The 16103-nt window shown below is 37.6% G+C and overlaps 1 pseudogene; it reads left to right on the top strand.

Annotated features, from left to right (window-relative positions):
- Positions 1–387: 387 nt before the first annotated feature.
- Positions 388–3286, top strand: LOC136379516 (GPN-loop GTPase 1-like; annotated as a pseudogene).
- The last annotated feature ends 12817 nt before the right edge of the window (positions 3287–16103 follow it).

The following is a 16103-nucleotide window of genomic DNA, read 5'->3' as shown; positions in this document are numbered from 1 at the left end:
TACCAACATTCCTGTTAACTCCTACACAACCCGCTGTGTGGATATCACTTTTTTATTTAAAACAAACAAACAAACAAACAAATAGAAAGAAAATCCCTGCAGCCCAGGGAAGAGAAGTAACTTGTACTTGCTTTCTGCATTCCACCACACTCAGACAAGGAAAAGAGTGTCATGCCACACATATCAGTGTCTAATTATTTCTTGGTCAAAGGAAATGTTAAAATGCAGGTTTGGATAGAGTTGTGCCCACCTATTATTGTTTGTCAGGTGTCCCAGGTGGAGTGAGTCCATGAAGGTGCACAGGAGAGCTCAGGACCCAGTGAGGTCTTTGTCTGGAAGCACATTTGGAAAATATGTTTGCAATCCTCCCAGAACATCTTCCGGCTGATGAAGAACAGAGCTGGTTCTCCGAGGCCATACTGCCTGGCAGGCTCATCTTCTGCTGCTGGTAGAGGAGGTGAGGTTAGCAACCTGCTCCACCAGAGGGCTGCCAGCTGAAGAGACTTTCCTGCAGGTGCTTCAGACTGACACAAAGGGAGACTAGGAGAAAGGAGAGGACCAAGCGGGGGAGACAGTATAAGGAAATGGAAAGGAAGTAAAAGAGAAGGAAAAGGTCCTGGAAAAAGGAAAGAAGCCCAGTGCTGGAGTGCGTCTACCCCTGCCAGAGGGAAGAGTGGACCTGCCATTTACCCAAGGTTGTCCTCTTCCCTTGCTTCTGGGGAGAAAGCAGACTTTGTTCCCTAAGAGCTCTCAATCTCGCATCAGTCAAAAAATTCACTTGAAAAATTATATTACGTCTGAGAAGCAAGCACCCCCTAAAAGGCCCTGGAAGTCAGAATAATCAGGATTTAAATTAATCGCCTAATGGGAAAAAAATATATTTTTTGAGAACAATGCTGATAATGTGCTAAAACTAGGGTATGTTTTTAAGTCTTTGAAATGAATTGAATTGCTGGTTTAAAAAGAATTAATTCTTAACAGAGAAATTGTGATTGAAATCCCCAATGTATTAATTCCTTAAAGCAATAGGTAATTAGTTAAGTATTATGTTCTTACAGTCAGTACTACATTTAGCACTTAATTATACACTGTCTCAAATTATTTCCCAGTTGTTGCATGTATGTTAGTCCTGTCTCCCTGAACTTGGTCATAAACTTGGTGAGAACAAGGGCCAGGTTTCATTCTTTCATTGGCATCTCCCGCCATGCTTGGCACAGTCCTAAACACACACCACTATTCAGAAGTTGATGGATGCTAATTGGAATAAATGTGTGAGCTTAAAAAATTTGGTTCTTTGAAGAAAAATTCATTTAGTTATTCTAGCATGCCATGATCAGGACGTTTCTTAGAAGAGCCAAAAAAAAAAAAGTGAACGGATTGTGTAGCTTGAGATTGCCTGTGTTAAATGGAGTAGAAAGCGTGAAAGGAGACAGCCTACTAGGGTGAAAAGAAGTTGTAGATGACTCCAGGTCAGGTGCTTGCTGCAGAGCTGCAGGATTTGAGTTTTTTGTTGATTTACCTACATTTTACAAAGACTGAACATAGTCATTAGGCCTGGAAGGGGACGGAGAGCTGCCTCATATTTTCAAGGACCTGTTTACTTCTCAAAAGCTTTGGCTGTGGTTTGTTTATTTAAAAAGCAACTGAATAAAACAAACTTTCCTACAATCCATTCATTAGTGACAAATGTAAAGTATTTACCATTATATTTACAAAGTGAAATTATTATTTTTTATTTCAGAGACATAGAAATAATAACCTCTACTTTAGGACTATTCACTTATATTTTCTTTTTTTTTTTTTTTTTTTTTTTTTTTTCCATTTTTCTGAAGCTGGAAACAGGGAGAGACAGTCAGACAGACTCCCGCATGCGCCCGACCGGGATCCACCCGGCACGCCCACCAGGGGCGGTGCTCTGCCCCCCAGGGGGCGATGCTCTGCCCATCCTGGGCGTCGCCATATTGCGACCAGAGCCACTCTAGCGCCTGAGGCAGAGGCCACAGAGCCATGCCCAGCGCCCGGGCCATCTTTGCTCCAATGGAGCCTCGGCTGCGGGAGGGGAAGAGAGAGACAGAGAGGAAAGCGCGGCGGAGGGGTGGAGAAGCAAATGGGCGCTTCTCCTGTGTGCCCTGGCCGGGAATCGAACCCGGGTCCTCCGCACGCTAGGCCGACGCTCTACCGCTGAGCCAACCGGCCAGGGCTATATTTTCTAAATAGGTCTTTAATTTTAAAACTTTTAATGAATTCATCTTACAAAAGTTCTCTTTGAAAGAATACTGAAGTTTAGGCCATGTCTCATATATGTTCACTTTGATTTCTTATGAAAGGTCACTGTGGTGGGAGTTGAATCCCAGGCTTCCCAGAGAGGAGGAGTCTTTGGCCCCCAGTGTATCTGTTGGTTTTGAGAATGGGAGGATATGGGAAACCAACTTTGAATAGGACACCTGCCTAACCAAGGCTCTCCACCTTATGGAATCGATCTGGACTCAGCTGTGCACAAAGTTTTCTTTCCTGCCAATATTGTATAAATTTTATTATCTGAATTCATCTATAAGCAATTTAAATCCTCAATTTAGTGTCCAGATATGGACTTGAGTTCAACAGTGTTATAGTGACCTTATTCAATCTCTTTGCTCCCAGATTCGATTAGGTGATAAAATTTATTGAGAAGGCCCCAAACATGTTTAAATCTTAATTGACACATGTGGGTAGTTTGAAGTATAAGCTTCCTTTGATTGTGATCATGAATAAAACTGACATATTGATCACAGCTTTGCAGTGGAATGAATGCAAGATTTTGATGCTTTTCAAGATGCCTTCAGTCAAGAAATTACATGTCAGTAAACTAACTCATTCAATGAACATGGTGTTACATGAGTCTTACAGTTCACTCAAGGTAGTAGGTGTGTCTGTTGTTCTGGTTACAGGCTTAGAGGAATTCTTCGTGCAAATCACTAGTGCTGCGGAAGGATATGAAAGGGAGCATCATCCTGAATCTGAACATCTGTGGAAATCAATGGCCAGTACACAGAGCCATCAGCAGAAAGAACAATGGGAACAGCTTCTGAAGGATATGGACTCTGTAGCCTTGGATGCAAGAACTGCTATAGACAGCTTATCTCCTGTGTGGGACCCTTCTGACTTAGGGAACTTGGACGAAGAGGATGAGGAAGGAGACAGTGACACTGATGATATTGACCAGAGAGAGGAAAGCCATGAAGAGCCAGCATTCCAGAATTTTATGCAAGAATCAATGGCACAGTACTGGAAGAGAAACACAGAGTAGTTTCTAGAAGTCCAAAAGTTTGGAATGCTGTGCAAGAATTATAGAACTGCACTTACTTCTGATTGAACTTACTATATAAACTCTTTTATTCAGAATAGCAGTTTCTCTTATAGGAAAATCTCCTGACCCTGATGAAGCTAAGGATAGAGACATTTGCATCTGGCAGGTCTTCCCCTTGTATTTTTGCACGGAAGGATATTCTGACTATTCTTGGATGCTGGTGTTCCTTCAAGTGTAAAACTTCATGTCTGATCTTTTGAACTCAAGTGCTTTTGCTGCTGATGGATAGGATAGAGAGAGAACATATTGTTCATTTCAGATACCAGTTATTAGGCTGGATCTATAGCCTCTATTTTTCTAGCATCTTGCCCTTGACCCACTAGTTCCCCTCCTTTTAGCATGAGCTTGTACAGAGTGGCAGTGGAGTCTCTTTAGCAACCAATCAATGTTGGTATAAAATGTGCCTCATGCTTGATAGCTCATTATAGGACATGAGGTTTGTTGAAGAAAGTGAACAAAATATAATTAATGAGAATCCTGCTTTTGATGGTAATTTGGATAAAGAGATTTTAATTTTAACTTTGTTGTATGACTGCCTGTTGTGATTTCAAATAAAAAAAATATATAATCACAAATAGATTCACTTCTGTTCATTAGAAAGGTTTAAAGCCATATGTCTGATCCTGTCTCAGTAAGAGGTGATGCTTACTGAAGTTTCCCCTGTACACATACCTAGTAACCAGGTATAGAGCCAGGCCCTGTTTGTATTGTACTTTGAACTTACAGTACAGTATCTTTGGTGGTTTACTCAAAGGCCAGGGGTTTAAGTCAAGTGTATATTCCATATGTAACAGTTCTGGTAAGGGTTTAACCTGTCTTCATTCTTCACAGTATCTTAAAATATAGTACATTCCTTTTAAGGAAATGCACTGTCCATGGTTCTGACAATGTGGTCTCTGGACTAGAAGAGTAAGCATCATCTGGGAAATAGTTAGAAATGGGACACTGAAGACCTGAATCAGAAGTGGGCTCAGCAATCCATTTAGAGCACTGCTCTAACAAAGAGCCTGTGACAATTCCAGGCCAGGTGAGTCTTAGGTATCAATCCTCATATGATCTACTTTATCAGAGTAACCTAACTTTGATCATCTGGTGCCTATTCTTTCATTTAAACATTCTAAAAAATATATTTTATTTTTTTAAAAAGTGAAAGTGGTGATTAAAGGCTGGAAAAATATAAACCAATCTAATTTCTAGTAATTATAAGGTAACTAAGTCATGATTACAATCACATCACTAGATATCAATTCTAAGTAATACTGTTTACATTAAGAAAAGGCCCTCTGTGAATTTGCCTGTATCTGTTTCTCAAACCTCTTTCTTACTGTTCTTCATATCACATTCCATATTACAGTAATGTCAAATTGCTTAAGAATCCCTGCATACAATACATATTTTTAGTTCAGTGAAAGCTAGAAATGCTTGGCCTAAAATTCCTTCTTACTTTCTTACTAACTTTCCTGTATAAACCTTTCAGCAAACCCCTTTCCCTATTTTTCACATTGGAGTTATCTTTCTTCTTTTCTCTCTCTTTGTTTCTTCTGACCAACACAGTGCCTCACAACACATAGAAAGTGCTCTATAAATTTTGATAGTTATTATTATTGTTGTTTTTAAAGGGCTGAGAATTGAGTTCTTAGGTGCATTCAAGGTAAGAAATATTTCAGTTTAGAGTTTTTCTAGATTGGGGAGGCTATATGTTTTGAATATTTTCCCCTGATAGGATTTTGGAGGAAATAGCATTATTTAAATTTTTGGCTTTGTGTATGTTGGAATTCTCATAAATTTGAAAACATTATTACACTAGAAACATGAAATTTTAAATTAGACATGAACTTTTATACTTAATGAAGTGTGAGGTTATTTAAATGTAAGAAGCTTTATAAAATGACTAAAAATATTCTTCTCGAATCTTCAAAATAAAGCACAGCCTCTGTTCTTTTTCCAGAAGGAATAATAAATCAAAGAATGTGATGTAGCAGAAAGAACCTGAAATGAAATTGAGGTAGCTTAAATTTGCCTTTCATTGGATTGTGACTTTTTTTTTTTTAATTAAGAGGAGGAAAGATAGTAAGACAGACTCCTGCATATGCCTGAACCGGGACCTACCCAGCAATCCCTGTCTAGAGCCAATACTTGATTCAACCTAGCTATTGTTAGCACCTGAGACTGACACTTGGACCAACGAGCTTTCCTCAGCACCCCAGGAGACACTAGAACCAATGGAGCCACTGGCTGTGGGAAGGGAAGAGGGAGAGAAGGAGGAGAGAACCAGATGGTCACTTCTTCTGTGTGCTCTGACCAGGAATTGAACCCAGGGTGTCCATATGCTGGGCCAAGGCTCTACCCACTGAGCAAACAACCAGGGCAGTTTGTGACTTTTGACAAGATAAATCACTCTAGTCCTACGTCTATCTTGATTAGAGGAATATTGCCCAAAGGAAATTTAAATTCCACTATAAATGCCCTCTGGGGTTATAATTTTATATTAAAACATTTTAAATTATCTAGTAAAAATGGAGTACCAGAGTGGAAGGGAGAAAATGAAAAAGAAGGGATTAGAGTAGAGTGTGGCTCATTTTATTAGAAAACTTCTGGAAAGAACTGAGTTCTTACTCAGTTTTGAAGGGAAGAAGTGATTGGAAGCTTTAGAAACTAGGATATGAAGGTGAGCTGAACTTTTATGGATACTTTTATGTCTCTCTTATTGTGGGATCTAGGGGAAGCAGAAAAATTCACCCGAAGTTAAGCTCAGAGTTTCAGACTGTAGTCACCAATGGTGAATGTGAAGGGAAGCTTTGTCAACAGAAATCAATTATTAGTGTAGCAGGAGGTTTATGCTGCATTAGGCCTCAGTTTCCTTTCTTTATATCTTTCTGGGGGAAAAAAATCTTAATCTGCTTTATATTAAGTATTATTTTCTCACATCTGTTCTTCTCTCATCTCCTAATCTTTATCTGACCTAATGCCACACCTCTTTTCTTTCTATATACCTTGCCTTCATGGTAGCCATGATAAATGCAACAGAATGGGCTGAAAAATAAATGTCAGTTTAATAAATGTGATTTGCTAAAAATGGCTTTATCTTTTCTGTTTCTACATCTGTTGCATTTCCTTTTATATTGCAAGTTTAGTAAGTATACACATTCAAACTTTTGAGGTGCTTTAATTTACTTGTCTAATAGAAGTAAAATATGAGATATTGTTTTAGTTTTTACAGAGGGATAAAAATTATATTTCTTTATCATTGACCTGATTCACAGAAAAGAAGAAAAATTATAGCAACTTGGTCTCATTTTTTTTTAAAAGATAAATTCAACATTTTCTTCCATGCCCCCAACCCTTTTTAACTAATAATCGGAGAAGAAAAAGTGTTATTCAGTATTCACAGCAAATGTTTTTAAAATTTGCATGATGCTATAGTTATTTTAAAAGAGAAAAAGACAAATGATATTGGAGGAAACAATTTAAAATAGAAACATATAGAGAGCCATATGCGTGTAGGCAGATAAAGACCAGTGGGAAGTGAGTATAATTACAAGAACAGTTGCTCTGCATTAAAATTTATGTTAGTTTTCATTTTAAATTGCTACTTATTTTTATTTTTATTTTTTTAGTGAGAGGAAGGGAGACAGGGAGACAAACTCCTGCATGAACCCTGATCAGAATCTACCTGGCAAGCCCACTTGGGGGTGATGCTCTGCCATCTGGGGCCATTGCTCCATTGCTCAGCAACAGAGACATTTTTTTTAGCATCTGAAGCAGAGGCCGTGGAGTGATCCTTAGCACCCGCAGACAATTCCATCAAACCAATAAAGCCATGGTTGTGGAAGGGGAAGAGAGAGAGAGAGAAAAAGGAAGAGAGAGAGAAGTGGGAGGGGTGGAGAAGCAGGTGGTCACTTCTCCTGTGTGCCTTGACTGGGAATCAAACCCAGGACATCAGCACATCTAGACTATGCTCTACCACTGAGCCAATTGGCCAGAGCCAACTACTGTATTTTACTATGTGATAATGTACTCAATTTGTTTCAACATCAGTTTTCTTATTAATTAATGAGGAATAATAATAATATGTATCTTAATGGGTTACCAGTGAAATTAAATGAAATATTCATTCTGTAAATCTATAAATAGTTTGTAATGTGTACTGGTTTCTGCTGTAAACACTTGTTTCTGGTCCTAATCATACTTCTTAATCAAAGTTTTATCTTATGGCCACTGCCTTTTTCTACCTGTTTCTGTAGGATGATGTGGCAGCATGTGCGCATGCGCAGATGATGACATAACACCGTGTATACAGCAGAGCAGCCCACGGCCATGCCAGTTGAGATGTGGATGGTACAGAGGAAAGTTCAGTGTGTTCTGTGGCTCGCTAAATTCGAATCTATGACCAAAGTGCAATGTGAATATCAGTGCGTTTATAACAAAGCGCCACCACATAGGAATAACATTACTCGGTGGGATAAGCAGTTGAAGGAAACCGGCAGTTTGGTGGAGAAACCCCGCTCTGGTAGGCCATCAGTCAGTGACGAGTCTGTAGAGGCTATACGGGATAGCTACCTAAGGAGCCCTAAAAAATCTGTGCGTGAGCCTACATCAAATTGCACTGAATAGTATGAAGCTGGGAGAGTTTTCCTTTTATTTGGTGCTGATTTCGCATTTCTATTGTCTTTTGTTGCTTTCCTGTGACCGGTCAAAAGTGCACCATGACTTTATGGACACACTGTATTTGACATACACTCTTAAACCTAAATGTTGACTCCTGAATGGGATTATTAATACAGCCATAATAGAGATGAGACAAAAAAAAGATTCAAGAGTCATACTAAATTCCATTTATTTCCATATTTTAATTTCTAATAATATTTTCACAATCTTTGAAGGAATTTTTATGTTAGAATGAATACCTCTGCAAAAATTAAAATAACAGAAATAAATGGAAGAGTATCTGGATGATTCAGTCACTGAAGTCAAATTTGTCTTATTCATATTTATGACTTAAAAATATGTTCTTGGCCCTGGCTGGTTGGCTCAGTGGTAGAGTATCGTCCTGGCATGTGGAAGGAAGTCTTGGATTTGATTCCTGGCCAGGGCACACAGGGGAAGTGCCCATCTGCTTCTCCATCTTTCTCCCTCTCTCTTCTCTCTATCGCTTTCTTCCCCTCCCACAGCCAAGGCTCCATTGGAGCAAAATTGGCCCAGGTGCTGAAAATGGCTCCATGGTCTCTGCCTCAGGCACTTGAATGGCTCCAGTTGCAACCATAGCAATTCTCCAGACATGCAGAGCATTGCCCTTTAGCAGGTTTGCCCGGGTGGACCCCAGTAGGGCGCATACGGGAGTCTGTCTCTCTGGCTCCCTGCTTCTCAATTCGGAAAAATACACACACACACACACACACACACACAATATATATATATATATATATATATATATATATATATATATATATATATATATATATATATATATATATATATATATATATATATATTCTTGGATTTTTGCCTAACAGTAACCAATGTGATATTTAATGATTGGATAGTTTGAAAATAAACAAGTCTTTGAAAATTTAATTTTTCATTTTTCATTTTTTTCCCTTAAAATGATAATGCTTCATTTGACTATTTGCTTATAATTATATGATTATAGTGAAGTTCTAGAAATCAATGTTGTTTTGCTGTTTCCTTAATACCTTTAGAATTTAAGGCTCTAGTAAGTAAAGGTACTGTACTATGGTAGGTATATAAGTACCTCCTTAGTGCCATGATGGTTGAAACTATGGATGTGAAAGTTGGTGTCTCTGCCATTACTGTACTAGCTTCAGATGTGATCTAGATATGAATCTTAAAAATACATATTTCAAGAGATATATACATAATAATTATAGTCACCTCTATTGAGTACTTATTTTTGGCAGAGTCTTAAGTATTTACATGTATTATCTCATTTCATACTTTCAACAAATATTTAAGCTAGCTATTTTTTAATCTCTGGTTAAACTGAAGCTCATTGACTTTACAGAAATTGCAAAAGTTTCATATCTGCTAAAAGGGAAGACTGGGATTAAAATCTGTTTTTTATTTTAAAACTTGAGACTTCTATCAAATAGGTTAACTGATTTCCAAACATTTTTTTATCAGATAAAAGAGATTTAGTAACTTCTTTGGCATGACAAAGTTACTTTATTAAAAACATTTATTAGAAAAAAAACAATACTAGTTCTGTAAGACTTTGTACTGTTGAGTTTGCTTTTTGATCCAGTCTGTTACTCTGAGCTTTTTTATTGGTGAGTTCAGTCCACTTACATTTAGGATAATTATTGACACATGGATTTCCTCTACCATTGTATGTTGTTTTCTGGTAGCTCTGTGTCTCCTTTGGTTCTTTACTTTTGTATTTCTGTAAGTTGTTTTTGTTTTGTGGTATTTCATGCTCCTTTCTTCTATTTCCTCTTCATTTGAGTTATTTAATTCAGTTTTGGTTTTTCATGGGTGGTTACTGTTAGGTTGTTGAAAAAAGAGTTTCATATATACACAAATCTTTTGTCTTATGATTGCTTCTGCACTCCATCCTCTTTTGCTATTTCACACCTTTATTCTCTCCCCTTTAATGTTTTTGTTGTCACAGATTATCCTTGTTTATATTGTAACCTTGCTGGAGCTTTTACTTCTAGTTTTGTTCTTTGTATCTGGTAGAATAACCCCCTTGAATGTTTCCTGCATAGGGAGTTTTCTGGTGATGAATTTCCTAAGCTTTTGTATGTCTGAAAAGTCTTTATTTTTCCTTCTTGAAGGACAACTTTGATGAAATAATATTTTTTGTTGGTAATTTCTCTCTTTCAGTACTTTGAATGTTTGGGTCCACTCTCTTTTGGTTTGTAGAGTTTCTACGAAGAAGTCTGATGATAACCTAATGGGCTTTCCTTTTTTTTTTTTTTTTTTTTGATTAATTTTAATTTATTGTGTTTACATAGATTCTAGTGTTGCCCCGAATGCATCCCCCCTCCCCCGTATTCCCTTCAACATCTCCCTTGCTCCCCTCCCCATAACACCCTCCCCCCTTTCCTTTAGGTTTATCCCATTCTATCATCCCCTTTCCCTCTGTCCTCTTTTCCTCTGGTCCCTTTGATCTCTCCTCTGTCTCAATTCCATTCCTCAGTTCTCATTGTTCATTGGATTCCTCAAATGAGTGAGGTCATATGATATTTTTCTTTTTCTGCCTGGCTTATTTCACTTAACATGTTATGTTCCTTTTTCCCTAGCTGCCTTGAGGATTATTTCTTTGTTATTAATTTTAACAAGTTTATTTCAGTGCCTTTGGAGAAGGGCTATTTGGGTTGAGGTAACTAGGTGTTTTGTTTGCTTCTTGGTTTTGAGGCTCTAACTCTTTTCACAGGCTTGAAAAGTTATCATCAATTATTTGTTTGAATAGGCTTCCCATTCTCTTCTCCCACACTATTCTTTTGTTATTCCCATTATTCATATACTGCTCTTTCTGATAGTCAGACAATTCTTGTTGAGCTCTCTAATTTTTTTTAAATTATTGATTCTTTCTTTTTTTCTCTCTGTTTCTTCTCCAGTTCTCTGTCTTCAATATCACTGATTCTCTTCCCTATTTGGCTTGTTCTATTAGCTAAAATAGCTAGCTCATTTTTCAGTTCACACATTGAGTTCTTCATCTCTCTTTTTAAAGTTTCAATCTCCTTGAGCTTATTAAATTGCCTACTGGTGTTTTCTCATATCTCATTAAGTATTTTCAGAACTTCATTTTTGCATTCTCTATCACTTAACTCCAAGGTCTCCATGTAATTAAGCTTGCTTCCAAAATATTTTTCATTTTCTTTCTGAACTGTGTCTTTTTCTTGCATAGTCCTGGTATTCCTTCTTTTCTTTCCTGTGGACATTTGAAAGTGGTATTGTTAAAAAATCAATCAAAGAATAACAACAAAAATATAAAAATATATTTAAATATAAATTGAAAATTAAAGAGAAAGATTGCAGGAAACAAAAAACAGTAATTGTACACAAAAGATACAAAAAATAAACTGAAGAAATTCAAGAAAATTAGAAAAAAACTATTTCTGAGATGTTTGTCTATATTTTTCCAGTAGGTAAAACTATGTTACAAGATTTTGCTCTGTAAAATCCCAGGCTGAACTCTGCTGAGAAGTTGCTGTCCTAAATGTGTAAGTGGAGCTGCAGTCACAATGATGGGTTGGACTTGTGAGGGCTTTACAGCTTTAACAATGACAATTTCAGGCTTCTGGGTGCCCTCCCTGAATCCAAAGGAGCGAGGGATCAGACACAGAGCACCTCTGTCTTCAGCTGTGGGGTATGTCTCCCATTTTTCATAACCGTGAGGAGGTGGGAGGCTGTATCTGGGAAGCTGGAAGGCCACACTTTGCATTTTTGTGCAGACTGCAGGTCAACCATGGGAACACTGGTGGTGAACCTATGCTCTGCCTCTGTGATTCAGTATCACACCAAATTCCCCCCCCCCAATCTCTCCATTCCTTCTAGCAGAAGAAGATCCAGTCACTCCAGGTTTCTTTCCTCTGCAGAGCCCCGGCAGATAAAAGCCAGAATTGGTCCAGGCCTCTCCACTCTCCCAAGCCAACCACAGTGTTCTTATCTTCCAACCCTATTTTTTTACCCTTTCCAACTTTAGTCAGTTGGGTGCACAGATCTTTCAGGCAAGACTTTGTGCCTTGATGGAGTTCTTTTGCTGAGTTATAGCTGTTCAATTTGTTGAAATTTCAAGGGGAGAGATCAGGGGTATTTCTTACACCACCATTACTCTGACGTTATCTCCAGAATTCTCTTTCTTGATCTGATTTTAATTTGACTTTATTGTTTGTCCTTCTATCTCTTCACCCTAACCATCCTACCACTTGGGTGATTCTAGACTCCAAATTGGATAAGGAAAAAAGGGAACACAGTTTGGACTTTTTGTTTGTTTGTTTTCTTCCTCATGAATTACATATCACTACTTTTAGACTAATGTATAGATTGGGAAGCCCATTCCCTTTGGCCACAGCCTCAATCTTTGTAGACGGCTCATGATTTGGCTCATTTTGTAGCTGAAAGTACCCGTCATCAGGCATATTATGCTGACCTTAGATGTTTTTATTTATTTATTTTATTTATTTATTTTTTATTTTTCTGAAGCTGGAAATGGGGAGAGACAGTCAGACAGACTCCTGCATGCACCCGACCGGGATCCACCCAGCACGCCCACCAGGGGCGACGCTCTGCCCACCAGGGGGCGATGCTCTGCCCCTCCGGGGCGTCGCTCTGCCGTGACCAGAGCCACTCTAGCGCCTGGGGCAGCGGCCAAGGAGCCATCCCCAGCACCCGGGCCATCTTTGCTCCAGTGGAGTCTTGGCTGTGGGAGGGGAAGAGAGAGACAGAGAGGAAGGAGGTGGGGGTGTGGAGAAGCAAATGGGCGCTTCTCCTATGTGCCCTGGCTGGGAATCGAACCCGGGTCCCCCGCACGCCAGGCCGACGCTCCACCGCTGAGCCAACCGGCCAGGGCCAACCTTAGATGTTTTATTATCACTTTTTAATATTTCTTTTGGCTTCCAGTCAAAGAAGAAAGGAAGTTCTGGGCTTAAGTTCCCTCCATTCCCCAATAATCCTTGAGGTCCTCTTTGGAAAAGTAACTTCCTGATCCACTCACAGTTTCCTTTCACAGATATTTCCATGAACTGTTTCTTTCATTTGGGGTACCCTGACCTTGAATGGGCACTGATCTCTTGCCCCTGTCTTTCCTCTCATTCATGTTTTCACAAAACCACTTTCACTATCTTGACTCCATGGCTGACATTTTTATCTCTCTGTTTTAAGTTTCTCTAAGGTAGATCCTACTATTTTTTATATCTACTTAGCTCTGATCTCCCAATCTTTTTAAAAGCTTCTTTTTTCCTTTTCATAATTCTGGATTTATGAGCTACTTTATCATCTGTGATTACAGAGAAAGTCAGTGCTAATTTTTGTTTCTATCTTCAGCTTTCTAGTGTCCAGAAAGCTTATTTCTCACATAACCTAACAAGCATAGAGGCTGACTTGGTAGGGATTCGGTACTGTTGTTTATGAATAAGGTTGAAACTGCATAGAGTCAAAATTAAACTTGAATAGACATCAGAGATATTCATAGGGAACAAAATAGATGTTTTTTCAGATATGCTATTCTGTACAGTATTATGTACCTATAAATATATAATGTATATAGTGATATTCTTTTTTTAGTGGGAATAAGCAGTTGGCTTGTATTTAAAAGGTATGGTGAGTATAAAAATTATAGATATGCATGCATACATATATAAGTGTATATGCAAATATATATGTACATGCATGTTAATCTTTAAATATTTTAGTCACATTAAATAAAGTTAAAGTGATCACCTGCAGCTAGACAAGAGGATGAAAAAGACGAAAACAGCAAGAGATATCCATCTTCCATTTCACATTCATTCAAAGGTAAAGTGTGTGTGTCTTCTGGATATAATGTTAAGTATAATTATCTTCACTATTTAATATTTTTTTATTCTTTCTAATTTTTATTCTTTGATTACTTAGAAGCAAAACAAGTGTAAGTAAGGTTAAATTTTCTTGAATGAAGTAATATAACATTAGCAGATCCATATTTTAAAAATCCTTTCTCATCTAAACATGTCCAGTAATACTAGTTCATGTGTCATTTCAGCAGTTTTAATCAAGGGTTCTAATTTCATTTAACAAGGATAATGAGAGAGAAATTCAGGGTTTAGATCTGTACCTTTTTAGATCAGTGCTCAACTGGTAAGAATCACTCATATTAAAACAAATAATTATGCAACAAAATTTGCAAAGATAAACTTCTAAAATGACAAATACCAGTTTGTTATTCAATTATGCTTCACTAAGCTTAAAATAATAAAACTTGAACTGCTACTTCTCATTTAATTTCTTTCTTCCAGATATGAACACATAACCTTGACATACGGGAATAATGCTCTAACCAACTGAACTGAACTCTCTATCCAGGACCTTCTCATATGTATCTTAAAAAATATATTTTTATTCATTGGTTAGAGAAAGAGAGAGAGAGAGAAGCAACCATTTATTGTTTCTTATTTATGCATTCATTGGTTCATTCTTGTGTGTGCCCTGACCCATTCAACCCACAACCTTGGCATGTCTGGACAACACTAACCAACCAGGCTATCGGACCAGGGCCTCTCATATGTTTCTTTATATACGCAAATCTATGGTCAGCTCCATTTAGTGATGGCTGCCGGGGCTCTATAGATCTGCACTCATACAATGATGTTGCCAGAATTTTTAGATAGAAATGTCTTAGGTTTGTCAATGTGTTTACAAGGTGAACTGAGTTATGTGTTTTGAAGCTGTGTTTGCTGAGTAAGCACTTACTCTTTTCTTAGTTCCTGTGTGTCTTTGGACATTTCTGGGGATTAAATGGTAAGGGGTTATAGGTAACGGTTTTCTGTTTGCCTACTCTGAAATGCAAATAGCATCTCAAACCATAGGTTTCACATGCATAGAAGCCTCTTTTCTCATACTTAGTATTTTTACCACAGTAAATATTCATTAAATACTGAACTTGTTTTAAGCATTTTCTAGTTAATCTGCTTCTGATTAGTTAATTGTTTTGGGGTTATTTAAACCCTGAAATATGAATAAACTTAATTCTTTTTTTTTTTCCAGTTTCTTTCAGCAGAAATTTCTTTGGGCTCTAAGCTCCTGAGTTCAGATCTTAATTCTATTGACATGGATTGCCCAGTTTGATAATCTTGTGCTCTATTGAACAATCATTTCTAATAGGTTTAGCTCTTTCACATCCAGTCACTTGGCCTATAGGAAAAGGGATGGTAATAGAATCTATTAAAAAAAGTCAAGAGTAATAAAAGTACCACATATTGAGGATAGGCTGTGTATCAACACATCATCAACATTTTATACCTTATCCTTTTTAATTCTCATTTGAGGTAGATTATTGTGCATATTTTATTGATGAAGACAGGGAAACCTAGAGACGTTAAAAATGATAAAATATGCATTGCTAATATTTATTCAGAAATATGTATTAAGCTCTTCCATGAGGCTAATTATATATTATCTTTTATTATTCATTAGCAGTTTTATATATTCAGGTTTTTTCTATCTACCAATATATTATTTTGAGGATAGAAATCATGTTTCATACTTTTTCATGTCCTCATATCACTCAGTTAATAATTATCCTGCAACAAGCAATTTTTAAATTAAATTACTGCATTTAGATGTAAATATTTTTTCTCCACTTTAACCAGCAATTTTGCCACCTAAATTGAATAAATCTCTACTAGATACCATTCCTCACAGATTACCTGGGGATCAGCAACTGAGTTCAAGATGACACTCTCTCATATAGACCCTGCACAAGAAGGACTAGAAGAAAATAACACTGTTCATGCCCTTACTTTACTGTCAATAAGGGAAATAATTTGTATTTTTTAGTTTCTATAACCCATCTTTCCAAGTCCACATGAGAAAAATATAAATTTCCTTTTCATAGTTAATGCTGTGGGTAAGGGGCAGGGATCAGAGAAATGTATTTTTGAAGTATAGTAATAGCATCACTGAGATGAAAATCAAAGGTAAACATTGATCTAAAATAAAAAGCATGGGCCCTGGCTGGTTGGCTCAGCGGTAGAGCGTCGGCCTAGCGTGCGGAGGACCCGGGTTCGATTCCCAGCCAGGGCACACAGGAGAAGCG

Source organism: Saccopteryx leptura, chromosome 8 (assembly GCF_036850995.1).
Source record: "Saccopteryx leptura isolate mSacLep1 chromosome 8, mSacLep1_pri_phased_curated, whole genome shotgun sequence".
Taxonomy (NCBI): domain Eukaryota; kingdom Metazoa; phylum Chordata; class Mammalia; order Chiroptera; family Emballonuridae; genus Saccopteryx; species Saccopteryx leptura.
Note: the sequence above shows the minus strand (reverse complement) of the source record. Positions and strands in the feature narration are given on the sequence as shown.